General features: G+C 37.8%; 1 protein-coding gene across 4 annotated transcripts in view; it reads right to left on the minus strand.

Moving 5' to 3' along the window:
- SACS (sacsin molecular chaperone) overlaps positions 1-7,093 on the minus strand; it is a 79,912-nt gene extending 72,819 nt beyond the window's left edge. For 2 of the 4 annotated variants that reach the window (XM_056794680.1, XM_056794678.1), the window contains exon 1: positions 6,973-7,093. The gene's annotated coding sequence lies outside the window, so the exon portion shown is untranslated. Of the gene's footprint in view, positions 1-6,843 lie in introns of all 4 variants that reach the window. The other 2 variants (XM_007495217.3, XM_056794677.1) reach the window with 1 other exon arrangement.
- Between the last annotated feature and the right edge of the window lie 6,356 nt (positions 7,094-13,449).

Below are 13,449 nucleotides of genomic sequence, written 5' to 3' on the forward strand. Positions count from 1 at the left end.
AAGGATTGCTGTTCAATAATTAGGGCCTAGTTAAATTAAGATAATATGAATATTTGGTGGACCCAATCAGAGTGAGGTAACTTCTTCCAGCTGCTAAAAAGCACAAGAGGGGAGGTCCATTAGGGAGGTGCCTGGACATGAACATTTAGACAAGGGTTAAAAATGTGAAGGGATCAAGGGTGGAAGAAAATAGATAATTGAATTCTCTAACTGCACAGTTAAATATATCTTGAATTAAGCCCAGGTTCCATTTTAAGTATTGACATATGCAATCTCAGAAAAATAACTGATACCACGTTGCCTAAAATTCAATATAGATTGCAACAAAACATATTAGGATGTACTAGGAGCCATATAGCATTTCCTCTAATGCCCAAAATCTACATGGCATAATCAGTTTCAAAATATTGATAGATAGTGCTCATGGGGACTCAAAATTCAATATGTCCCAAGCAATGCTGCCTAGGCTTGGATCACAGAATATTACAGTTCTAAAATATCTTAGATGCTATCCAAGCTCCAAACATTTAAGGTACAGCCCACAGACAGAATGCAGCCACCTAACCTTGGGAAGTTCACCTCAGAGCTTGGTGTGAGATTGTTAGTAAGTTGTTGCTTGTTTGTTTTTTAATTTAATTATATATCACTCATGAACTAGAAGAAGAATAGGATCCAGTCACCTTCATATGACTAACTTCTCTAGGTATCATATTATCAGACTTGGATCAATTAGAAATTTTAATTGAAAATAAGTATAATTAAATTACATTTATAGAGCCAAAAACATGGATTTTAGATCATGACTGAAAAATATAGAGGAACCTGATTTAGTCCAATCTCAAAAGTTTATAGATGAGGAGAGCAAGGCCCACAGCCATTAAAGTGATTTACCTTTAATCACCTAATTTAATTGTACACAGTAACTGTAATATTGTAGGATGACCAATTGAATATGACTTAGCTATTATCAGCAATACAATGAACTGAGACAGTTCCATAGGATCCATGATGAAAAGTGCTATTCACCTCCAGAGAAAGTACTAAGGGAGTCTGAATACAGAACAGGGCACATCATTTTTCACTTTATTTCCTTGATGGGTTTTTATATGCATCTTCTTCCATAACATGCTGAATATGGAAGTATGTTTTCTATGAGAGCATATGTATATGTATATCAAATTAGCACCTCAGAGAGAGAGAGAGAGAAAAGAGAGGATTTGGAACTCAAAATGTTAGAAAACAAAATGCTAAAACTTGTTTTTACATGTAATCGAGAAAGAATAAAATGTTACCAAAGAGTTAAAGATATTGAGAGTCAGAGTTAATCTTATTTGATCATCAGTCAACTAGCATTTATTAAACGCCTACTATGTGCTAAATGCTAAAGCTATCAAGGCAAAGAACAGCCTCTTCTCTTAAGGAACTCAGAGTCTAAAGGGGAGATAATGTGCAAACGAAAATATACAAACAAGATATAAAGGGGATTAATTGGGAGTAATATCAGAGGGAAGACATCGTAAGATAAGTATATTTTACAGATAGGAAAACTGTGCCTGAGAGAGATGGAATGACTTGTCTAAGCTCACACAGACAGTATCTGCCACAGGACTTGAACTGAGGTCCTCTACTCCAATTCCAGCCCTCTTTCTACTATGCCACCCGGCAGGTAGTTAGATTCCATAGTCAGGATTTGAATCCAAATTTGACTCTTTCCACTAAACTATGCTGCCTTTTTTACTTCTATACTTCATGTGACTTCATTTAGGAAGCACTCGGGCAATGTGCCACTTGTTAATTTAACTTTGGCACTAATGTAATGGTCAAGGAGAAGTGACTAGCAAGCCACCCTTTGAGTCATATATGTTCTTAAGTATCGTAAATTTCCCTTTCTAAGTTCCTGTCATCACCTATAACTTTTATACCAATTACCTAAGATACTGTCCCTGCTCACATGGAGCTTATAGTTTAGGGGAGCATGGCATATACATTTTAATGCAAAATATTACATAAATGCATTAGAGAGAATGTTTTTTAAAAATGTGCGAGATCTGAGGACAAAAGGTTATGTGGAGATATTTGTGGAATTAAAGGATCACAGATTTAGAGCTAAAAATGACAACTATGTAAGTGATCCAGAAAAATCTCTCTCCTTTTATAGTTGAGGAAAATGAGCCCAGGAGAAGTTCTATGATTTAAGTTAAAATAGTAAGCCAAGAATTGAACTCAGATCCTTTGATTCCAAATCTAGGATTCTTTCCAATGTACCTTTAATCCCTAAGATTCAGGTAAACTCTTAATTTGAAAAAATGATATAACATTCAAGGGAAAAGGCCTCATTGGCCCTCCAGATCACCATTTCCAAGTATCCTAGGATGGAAATATAGCTGTAGAGGATTCATCCTGGACCTGGAGAGTGAGAGGATTGGATCAGGAAGAAGTTGTGGGAATGAAAAATACTATCCAGTGGGAACAGCACTGGACCACTAGCCAGTAACCATTGGATTGAATCCCAGGGAAAATAATACCTATGTACTATATTGACCTTCTTTCCAAACACATAAAAGTTATTTACATAAATATTAGCTGCTATTATTATCAACTTCCAGGATATTCTCCTACTATATATCTCCAATTACTTCAGCACTTGGCTCATAAATCTTCCTCTCCACTTTGCCCTCAGTTTTAGCACTTTCACATTCTGGCCCCACACTTCAAATCCAGGTGCCCTTTTCTCCAATCAACTTCAGACATCACTGAAATAATTCACCTCTAAGAAACTGACCGCTGACTTCCCTCCTTTGACCACAATTTCCTGTCCTTCCTTTCATTCCCCTTCTCACTTCCTTCCCCACACCTCAATCTTTTCATTTGTAAAATGAAGGGGCTGAACTTGATGGCCTCTAAAGGTCTTTCTAACTCTAAAATTGATTTTTGTTTCTTTTAAATATTTTATTTCCCCCTCTCACCTTGCCAACAAACCTAGGTCTCTATCACCTATAGAAAAATAAAAAAGCTCTTCTCTTATCATAATAATAAAGTAATGATGTTAATAAACATAATGTTTTTAAATGTTATAATGATAGCTAGCATTATATTATATATAACATTATATATATATATATGTATATATATATATACACACATATATATATATATAAAACATTCTATAACAACTACTATATACCAGGCACTGGTTAAACACTTTACAAATATTATCTCATTTGCTCCTCAAAAAAACTCAGAAAGTAGTTGAAGTGATTTGTCCAAAGTGACCCAGCTGATAAATGCTGATGCATCCTGCTGTATCCTCAAACCACCACTCTATTTTCTTCTTCCTTTTACTAATGCACTTTTTTCAAAGTGGTCTGCACATAGACCTTCCACTTTTCCCTCCCATTTTGCAATGTCTTATGTTTGTGTTTTGCCCCAACCCATCAACAAAAACTGCTCTCTGAAAGGTAATCTTAACCTCTTTCCCTTTCTCAGTTGTCTTTCTCTCTGAATCTTCTGATACTATATCCTAACCCATGCTTCTTGAAACTTTCTCCTTCCTACTTCTCTGAGCACTCTGTTGAGTTTCTCATCTTCCTTCCATTCTCTACAATGGAAGCATTCCCCAAGATTCTAGCCTTGACATTTTATTCTTTTCTCTCTTAATGCTCTTCTGCAGTGTCATTTGAGGAATCATTTAACCCCTCTGACTCTTATTTTCCTTATCTATGATATTGAGGCAACAAAAAATGCATTATGTTGATGAGGATAGAGACTTAAAGAGATTAAATTATTCCTCCTTGATTATAGAGCTTATAATTGTCCACTCAGTCTTCTAATTCCAAGTCCAGTATTCTTTCTACTACATCATATCCAACTCCCCAAACTCAGTCTGTTCTATCTTTATACTAAACACACTCATCTTCCTCCTAAAATCTTGTTTTAAGTTATTCCTGTTTTTGCCAATAATACCTATAAACCCATTCATGTAGATTTGGAAACTTTCTTTACATTTCTCCCACTATCCAAATAGTTACCAATTCTGTCTATTTCTCCTCTGAAAAATCTCTCAAATCCATCCCCTACTTTCTTCTCCTATTATTACCACTTCATTTCTACTCTGATACCTCTTTCTTGGACCACAATAATAATATGCTAATTAATTTCCCTGCCTCAAGTTTTTCAAATGGTAGCCAAATGAATCTACCTAAAGCATACATTAATGTCTGCTACTCAAAAATCCTTCTTTATGCTTGTCATATAAAATACAACAGCTTGCTATTTAAAGTCCTCCATAATGTAGCTCTAATTTGTCTTTTTAGTCTAAGTTCCCTCTCCCCAACTATATACAATCTACCCATGCTGTACTACTATTTTTCAAACACATCCTGTGTTTCCCCACCTTCATATTTGGTCATGCTATCCCCTACATCTGGAAAGTCTTCCCTCTAGATTTCTACCTGTTGAAATACTGAAAACTGTTAAGGCATAACTGTCATCTTCTTTATGAAATTTTTCTTGCCATCCTACCAATTCTTATTGGGGGTCAAGTGACTTTCCCAGGGTCACACAACTGGGAAGTGTCTGAGGCCAGATTTGAACCTAGGACCTCCCATCTCTAGGCCTAGCTCTCAATCCACTGAGCTACCGAGCTGCCCCCCTCCCTTTTTTTTTTTTAAATTTAAAACCCTTACCTTCCATCTTGGAGTCAATAGTGTGCATTGGCTCCAAGGCAGAAGAATGGTAAGGGCTAGGCAATGGGGGTCAAGTGACTTGCCCAGGGTCACACAGCTGGGAAGTATCTGAGGCCAGATTTGAACCTAGAACCTCCCACCTCTAGGCCTGGCTCTCAATCCACTGATTCATGATATGTTTCTACTCAGAATTTTCATAATACATTGTGTTTTTTTGTGATTTTAAAAATTCTATTTTGCAACGTAGTTGTTTCTATGTGATTCCTCTCTTCTGCTTTGTAAAGACCTTGAGGATAGAGACTAAATTTTACTCATCTTCTTATCCCTTTCAGAGAGTAGTACAATGCCTAGCACATTGAATTTGTCTGAGCAATGGATACAAAGAACCACAAGGGATGAAGCCATCATTTATTTTAGATAGATGGAAAAATGAGAGCCCCTACATCCAGAAGGAAAAGAAATTAATCTAAAATTCAGGAATAGTAATCTAAGAATGGAGGGTACTACCAAGAAAAAAGGAAGTCACAAAGCACAATTCTCTCCCCAATAATGGTGACCTTGGAAAGTTTAGTTTTAATATATAATATGGCATGATAATCAGATAAAATTATTTCAATCTATATCTTTTTTGCAAGGAGAAGAGGAGGAAATCTAGGCTTATCATCAATGTGGACACTTCCTACACAGATTTAAGTGTCAAAATCTTCTGTTGCTCATCATCTTAGAGAGTTTCTTAGGACCTTTTAAGTGTGAGTGATTTGCCCAGGCTCACTTGGATAGGTAAGTATGTGTCAGAGGTAAAATTCAAAATGGTAGACTTGGAATTAGAAGATCTTGATTCAAAACCTTGAGCTGACAATTAGAAGAAGCCTTCTTGACTCCAAAATTCATTCCCTATCTGCCATACCACAGTATTTGTAAATCTATACACTTCTGGTGAAAATACATATATTGTTTCTATTTAAATGTTCTATTATATTGGGAGAAGCAGTGAGCCAGAATGGATAGAAAACTAGCCTTAATGTCAGGAAGACTTAAGTTCTAACTGTAATACATACTGCCTTTGTGATCCTGGGCAAATCTCTTAAGTTCTCAGTGCTCTAGATCAGAGATGTCAAGTATATAGACTAGCCAGCTACATGGGGATCATAAAACTCCCAAATGTTGCCCAACATAATTAAAATGTAATTTGGAAATATTATAAAATTTTAAAAATATGATAAATATAGATAATATTAATATTTGGAGTGGAATTTTGAGTCAATATATGGCACACAGAGTTCCTTCTGTATCATCTATTTGATGTGTGACACCACTGCTTAAAACAATTGACTTGAAACACAAATTTCAAAGAAGGTGATGGCCTACATTGTTGATTGAAGGAATTCTCCAACCTGGGAGTTTCCCATTCCAGTAGCAGTACAGGTCAATTCCCTATCGTAACACATGTTAATGCAACATGTTAATGCAACTATGTTCATATCAATCCAGGGGGATAGATATATTTATATTGATCATGTATCCTTTTATATAGTTATATTAAAAATACATAAATTATATCTTTGTGTTAATTATATAGAATTTATATTAATTATATGCAGATATAATTTAAGCTTTTCTCCATATTCAAAGATAAGAGGTTAAAATAAAAACCAAGGAACTGGCATTTTTATCTACACACACATAAATCCAAAGGCTTTTGATAGTGTCTAAAATTTCTACATACTCCTCAGTGAACTGAGCAGAGAGCTAGTTGAAATGAGTGCCTCTGTAAACAAATATGAGCAGCCTGAGGAATTCCGTTTAAAAAACTGATTGAAGAAATCCAGAAAAATATCTTTCTTCATGCGTCGTACCGCAGCGATGCCCTGAGGTTTCTAATGGAACACTCTAACAAAGAATCCCAGACTTCCAAGCCAACTAGCACAGACATCTTTACCCCATTAATCTGTCTAGTAAGACACTGCAGCTGCCAACTCTCCCCTCACCCCCAACCTCGCCGCCGGCACATTGCCCAAGAAGCGTATTTAAATGAAACGCTATCGAAAGCTCTACTACATGTCAAAGGCGAGCTGATTCTCCAGGAGGCAGAATTCACTGTCATAATTAAGATAACCGCGAACAAGAGCTCCACAAACAACCGCAGTGAATGACTGACCTGCTTTCCGACAAACCCTCAGAGAATAAGATAACCGATCACACAGAGTCAGTCCCTTCTTCATCAGTTGCCTTACCCCGAAGCTTTGCTGCTTTTCGTTTCAATACATTTGGACCTGCAAACACTTACTGATCATTGACGCATGAGGATGAAACATCAGCAGATTTTGGAGTGAGATGCGTGATTGCTGCTGCAGCTCTGTGCAGCTAACCAAGTTCAATGCAGCAGAGGAATTAGCTCCCTCTACCCAGATTTTTTTTTTAAAGAGATAGGACTAGCACTAGCCTTAGGTTTAAATAATGCTGCAAAATGCAGTCCAGAGGGGCTTAAATAAAGAGACGTGTTGAATGAAATATTAGGTACATTTTTATACCTCTTCTGACCTCAAACCCAAAAAGTATGCAGGTCATTTTTGTGTGAAAATATAGATTTCTGGATTTACAGTAGTATTTCAGCAGTCTGCTGAGTTTATCTTTTTCAGCAGCGTCTCTGAGCCTTCTTTGATTTCTCCATTTCTGCTGTTGATTTACTTTTTCTATTTTACTGAAATCTTAAAAAGAAACAGGTTAAGCCGCTTTCACTTTTGGTTTCTCATTCTCATCGCTCTATTCCAGCCTAATTTTGTATTGTTTTCTTAAGCATGATGGGAAACGCCTTTCACAGATATTTTAACATCACGGTTAGCATCGAGATAAATCATATTGCCCCTGTCGATTTCATGACTTTGAACAATTCAGTATTTGCATCTTTAAATTTGCAGGAGCTCTGATCCATTTTTGTGTTGTGGACCCCTTGCACAATCTCGTAAAGCCTATGAACTTCTTCTCAGAGTAATGTTTGTAAATACATAAAATAAATTACCTAAGATTACAAAGGAAATCTATTGTATTGAAATATAATTATCCAAATAGTTGTTTAAGCAAGTTTACAAGTCCTAGGTTAAGAAGCCCTGCTCTAAGGTCCCTTCCACCTCTGTTCTCACAAGCCACATATTCCTTTTCAGATCTGCTAACTTTTTTACTTTCTGCCTTGTATGTTTACTTAAAGTTTGAATATTTCATGAGCACTGGTTCAATACAGGTCACAGACCTTTTATTCCCTTGGAGATAAGTCTTAGTTGCAATATCCCAAAACTTCCCAATTTGGTAGCCAGACTTCTGATGCTGAGCCTTCCCCCAGGCCCGCCCTAGATCTCATCCATCACTGGGCCCAGATTCATACTAGCCTTTCTACTTTGCCAAGACCTTTCAGAACTGGTCCTCCCCTGACCCAACCATCTTAGACCCAGAGTCACCTGCACACCATAGCAATGTTCTGGAGGAGGAGGTACAAATTCAGAAGAGGTACAAATTTAGCATTTGAAAAACCTGGCAGTTATTACTGGCTTAATTTATATTTGGCATTCATATGAACAAGAAAGAAATCAGGCTCCTTGTAATTCAAAGACTGGAAACACATTTTGTATAAATAAGATATTTAGAAGGCAGAAAGGATAGCTGGGCAGAGAGATTGGAAATCTAAGGTATTGTCCCAGTTATGCCACTAACTACCTAGGGCCTCAGGTTCCTTGTCTCTAAAAATTGAAGTAGATTCCTTCCAGTTCTGAAGTTCCCAAAAATTCTTTCTTCTCTTCCTCCAAATCAGCAATTGAGAATCCTCAATTATACTTTACATGGTATCACATTTTTCAGTGAGTTTTCTATGAATTATACCAAGAAAGTATAATTATAATTATGCCATCCTTTTTTTAAGTGCTTACACATTCAATCTATATGTCTTTTGCAAATGATGATGTGTACAATAATATTGGCAGAATGGCAGCAGCAGCATCCCTACTGCAGCCTACCTATACACACTCCCCTCAGTTTCAGTCTCCCAGGAGATAGGGCTACATTATCAGAAGCGATCAGTCTGATCTGCTGAAATCACAGGTTGACTAGGCTTGGAGGCTCTCCAACATTGTCCCAGTCCTAGGGAATATACTCAACTGAGCTTAAACTGAGCTAATGGGAAGTTAAGGATGATAGGTCAAATAGATAAACTATCAGATCTGGAGTCAAAAAAGCTGGGCTCAAAATCTAAATCTGCTTTCTGCTACCTGTGATTCCCCCTCTGTACAATAACAGAGTTAGCCTAGTTAACCTTGAAGGTTTCTATTGATACTTGTTACTGAGGAGCAATTAGGTATATATAGAGTATAAAAGGTCTGAAAATAGGAAAACTCCTTTTCCTGAGTTCAAATCTTGATTTCAGACATTTAAGTAGTTTTGTGACTGTGGACAAGTCACTTAAACCTATTTCCCTGAGTTTCCTCATCTGTAAAATGATTTGGAGAAGGAAATGGTAAACAACTTTGCCAAGAGAACTCACCTTACCTATCCAATCCATTGCCAAATCTCCTTTCTACTTTCACATCTCTCAGGTGTATTCCCTTATCTCTATTCATGCAAGCTCCCACCCTGGTTCAAGCCCTTTTATTATCCATTTCTTACTTGGAGTGTTACAATAGTCATCTCATTGATTACCCTGGCTTAAGGCCCTCCTCATTCCAATCAGATCTCCACTTAGCTGTCAAAGTGATTTGCTGAAAGTATAGATCTGACCATGTCACATTTCACCCCTTACTCAATAAACTCTGGTGGTTCCCTGTTTCTCTAGAATTAAATATAATGTTCTTCATTTGACATTTAAAAGTTCTTTCAATCTGATGTTTTTCCTACCTTTCCAACTCCCTTGTGTTATACTCCTATCCACAAAATCTACAATCTAGCTATACTAACCTTCTTACTAGTCCTCATACAAGACATTCTATTTCCCATCTCTCTGCCTTTGCATTTTCTATTCCTTTTCCTGGAATACTCTTCTGACTTCCAGGACTTGGAATCTTAGGTTTCTTTTGGGACTCTACTTGGTTCCTTCCTACCCTCACCAGCTGCCACTGCCACTCCCTCTCAAATTACCTTCCATCTATTCTGTATTTATCTTGTAAGCTCTGATTTATACACATTGTCCCTCCCACTAGAATGTAAGCTCACTGAAGACAAAAACTAATTTGTTTTTTAATTCCCAGGGCTTTATAAAGTGCATGGCACATTGTAAGTGCCTATTCAGTGTTTGTTAATTTCTTTACCCTCATGCCAAGAATGTACTCTCTCTGCTCTCTCCACTTTCATCTTCCTTCCCTTTCTTCATGACTCAAATCCAGTGTCCTCACACTGGTGAAGTCTCCCCTTGTGAATTTTAGATTTAAATAGGTGTTGGAAAATTATTTCCAAGATGATTTGACATTTTTGTTAAGAATTCCAGGAAGCTACAAGTTTCTACATAATCAAAAAAACTTCAAGTAAGAAAGCTACTCTTTCCTGGTCCAAGATAGAGCCCTTATTGATATAACAAGGCCAAGAGTTTAGAGGATTTCCCATTGCCTTTCATTATATTGCCTTCTTTTAAGGATGTAAAAGTATAATTAGGACTAACCTCCCTGAAGCCCATTAAGGGCTGAGAGTAAGAGTGAATCTGCCTCCATTGGCAATATCAACCATTAACATTTGCTCTTCTTCCTTTCAGTAATTTAGTAATCTTTTCCTTTCTCATTTTATATTCAGATGGCTGCTTTTCCTGAACAGGCTGCCTGAAACCTTATTGGGTTGGCTTCCTTGTTCTTCTTGGACAAACTATATATATATTTATATCAGGCTTATCAGTTGATAAAAAGCCTTTGTTCACAATAAGCATAGTGCCTACTCTTTTTCTGTTTATCCACTCATGTTCCAAATGGATCATGTCCTCTCAGCTTTAATATTTTATATGACAAATTCTACTAAATTATCTGAATAGTTACAAGGCTTATGAAATTTGACTCTTAAATTTTAAATTGATTTGATGGCTTATCAGTGGAACTTCAAATATTTTCCATTCAAAAGCCTGCAATACTCTTAATTTAGAAAGCTGCCTGATTACCTTAACCTTTGGGGGGAAGGATTATCATTTTAGAAGTACAGAAAGAGTTACTTGGACTTCAAAGTTCATGCCATGTACTCAGAACCACAAATTTGTGAGAGTTGGAAGGGACCTCAGAAGCCATCTCATTCATCTCATACACAAAAATAATCACCACTCTATCATCCCTGAGAAGTGGTCTTCAAGCTTCCATTTGCAGGCCATAAGAAAGGTGAAACCATCACCACTAAAGTTGCCACTTCTGGACATTTTTAATTATTGTCTAACAACAAGCCCAAATTTGCCTCTCTACAACATTCCCCCACTGCTCCTTGTTCTGCTCTCTGGGACCAAACAGAACAAATCCAATTCCCTCCTCCAGAACAGATTTTTAAAAACTTGAAAGTACCTGTCATTTTCTCATTCAAATTTCCCTTCTCTAAGCTAAAGAGATCCTGTTCCTTCAACCAATATTGCCCCACTCTTAGCTCCAGCCTATAAAAGGATATCAACATTAGAATTTCTCTTAAATAACCCTATAAGCAGTTACATACTTTGTGTTAGGCAGAGTTCTCTTCCAGTAGCTCATTGTGACTTGGAAGTGACCCTGGCTTCCCAAAAGACTATGCCAGAAAACAGACAAGCTCTGGAAAGTCCTACCATGGTGGAAACACCTGAGTTCTGCTCTTTGAGGACAAATCTAGATAAGGAACAATTCATCACCAGTAGGTCAGGCTCTTAGCAATGAATTCTCTGGTCATTTCCACTTTGAAACAAAATGTAACAAGATTGAAATTTCCTATAGGACCCTTTCTCTGGAGCATGCTGAGTTGCTTTTCTTGGTACCCATCAACAACATGAGAACTTGGAGGCTTGCTTCTGGGCATTGAAAGGATTTGATATGGTAAAACCATCTGTATCAGTAAAACAGGCTGAATTCCATATTAGTCAAAAGAAGAAAGATATTCTTTGGCTTGACCTCTCTTCCTTCAGTTATTAAGGTGGTTATCAACTAAGAGACTTAGAGTGAAGTGTGAGGAAAGGTTGGCCTGTCACAGCTTCAGCATCATGGCAACTGTGCCCATTTGGCAACTAATAAAGGAGGAATCATGCAGTGGTGAAATAAAAATGTAATCTGTGTGACACTATTTCTTGTTGCTGCAGTGACTGATGCACTCTGGCTCATGACCCCATCTGGGGTGCCAATTGAATTAGAAATGGTAATCTGTGGAAACTATTTCTGGTTTGAGACTAGAGAGAGCTGCAGGTATGGGACACTTGCTACAGAGATAGAGGGAGCTACTGCCACAAGGATGCTGTTAGATGATTCCACAAGGGGAATGCTCTGGGGTTTGCCTACTGATCCCTACTGATGATTAGTAGATCAATATAATTTCCTAACCTCCTCCTCCCTTAACTCCCTCCCTTCTCCAAACCTCTTCCTCCCAGTTTCTTCTTGAAGCCTTGGGCTTCTCCCCCCCCCCCAGTGGACTATTATATTTATGAAGAAAAACTTCCTTATTCAGGTAAGGGGTTTATTGGGATAACAACAGAATGGGAAACTGAGGGAAGGGGGATGAGGGTTTCCCTAAACTATAAGGAGAATTTAGGAGGGTTATGGAAATAATCAGTCTTATCACAAACTGTGACAGAGACACAGTTAGAAAGGCGGGCAACTGTTTAAAATCTTTCTTTTTCACAAAGTCACCAAGAAAAGTCTCTCCTTCAGCTTGGCTTTCCTCCAACTCTTGGTCAGTCAAATCTCAGAGAGAGCAGAGGTTTCCCCTTGATCAGAAAGCCCAAAGCCAAGCCAGCCCTAGAAGGGTCCTTCACCCAATGGACAGAAGCTAACCAGGATCAGTTCTCAGCTTCTTCCCTTTCAGTCAGGCTCAACTCTCAGAGAGAAACAAAACCAAAGTCCCAGTTTCTCCCCTGGTCAGCTTCAACTCCCAAAACCAGAGTCAGAATCAGTTCCTCATTTGATCAGAACCCAAAAAACAAGGCAGCCCTACAAGGGTCCTCAGCCAGCCTCAACTCCCTAGCGCCAGAGAGAATCAGATCCTCCCCCTGGCCAGCTCAACTGCCTCGTCCTCCTGGGAACATTCCTTTTGGAACCTTCTTCTTGATTGACAGACAGGTCCCCAGCCTTGCTTCTTGCATCTTGGCTTGTCCTGCAAAACCTCTCTCTTCAAGTCTCTACCACAGTAGGTGACATTTTGCCTGGAACCCTGAGTTCCCTTTCTGCTTTTGTGTTCATTCCTGAAGCCAGGCAAATGATTACCCCTCTTCAGAAAAAAATGTGCTCAAGTTTGAGTATGAGCCTGAGAGGTCAGGAGTCCTATCAGATCAGAACTAAATAGTGAGAGGGGAGCAGCTTCTAGCATTTTCAGAGAGAATGGCCACAACAAGAATGTTGACTCATGCCTGGCAAGTTTTGTCAGGAAATATGAACCAAGAGTTTTAAGGGTAATACATACAGTCAAGATGAAATTTTAAAAGTCTATAAATCTTGCAAACTTCTTTATCTTCTAATAAAGTTTAAGTATCAGACTCCCAAAAGGTTATTTGTTTCAGTAGTTGTAAGGTAATAAATCCTATTTAGAAAGCTGTATTGATATATGCTATTAGGCTTCTTGGTTTACCATTTCTTTTGTGTGAATAAATTAC

This window comes from Monodelphis domestica, chromosome 4 (assembly GCF_027887165.1).
Source record: "Monodelphis domestica isolate mMonDom1 chromosome 4, mMonDom1.pri, whole genome shotgun sequence".
Lineage (NCBI taxonomy): Eukaryota > Metazoa > Chordata > Mammalia > Didelphimorphia > Didelphidae > Monodelphis > Monodelphis domestica.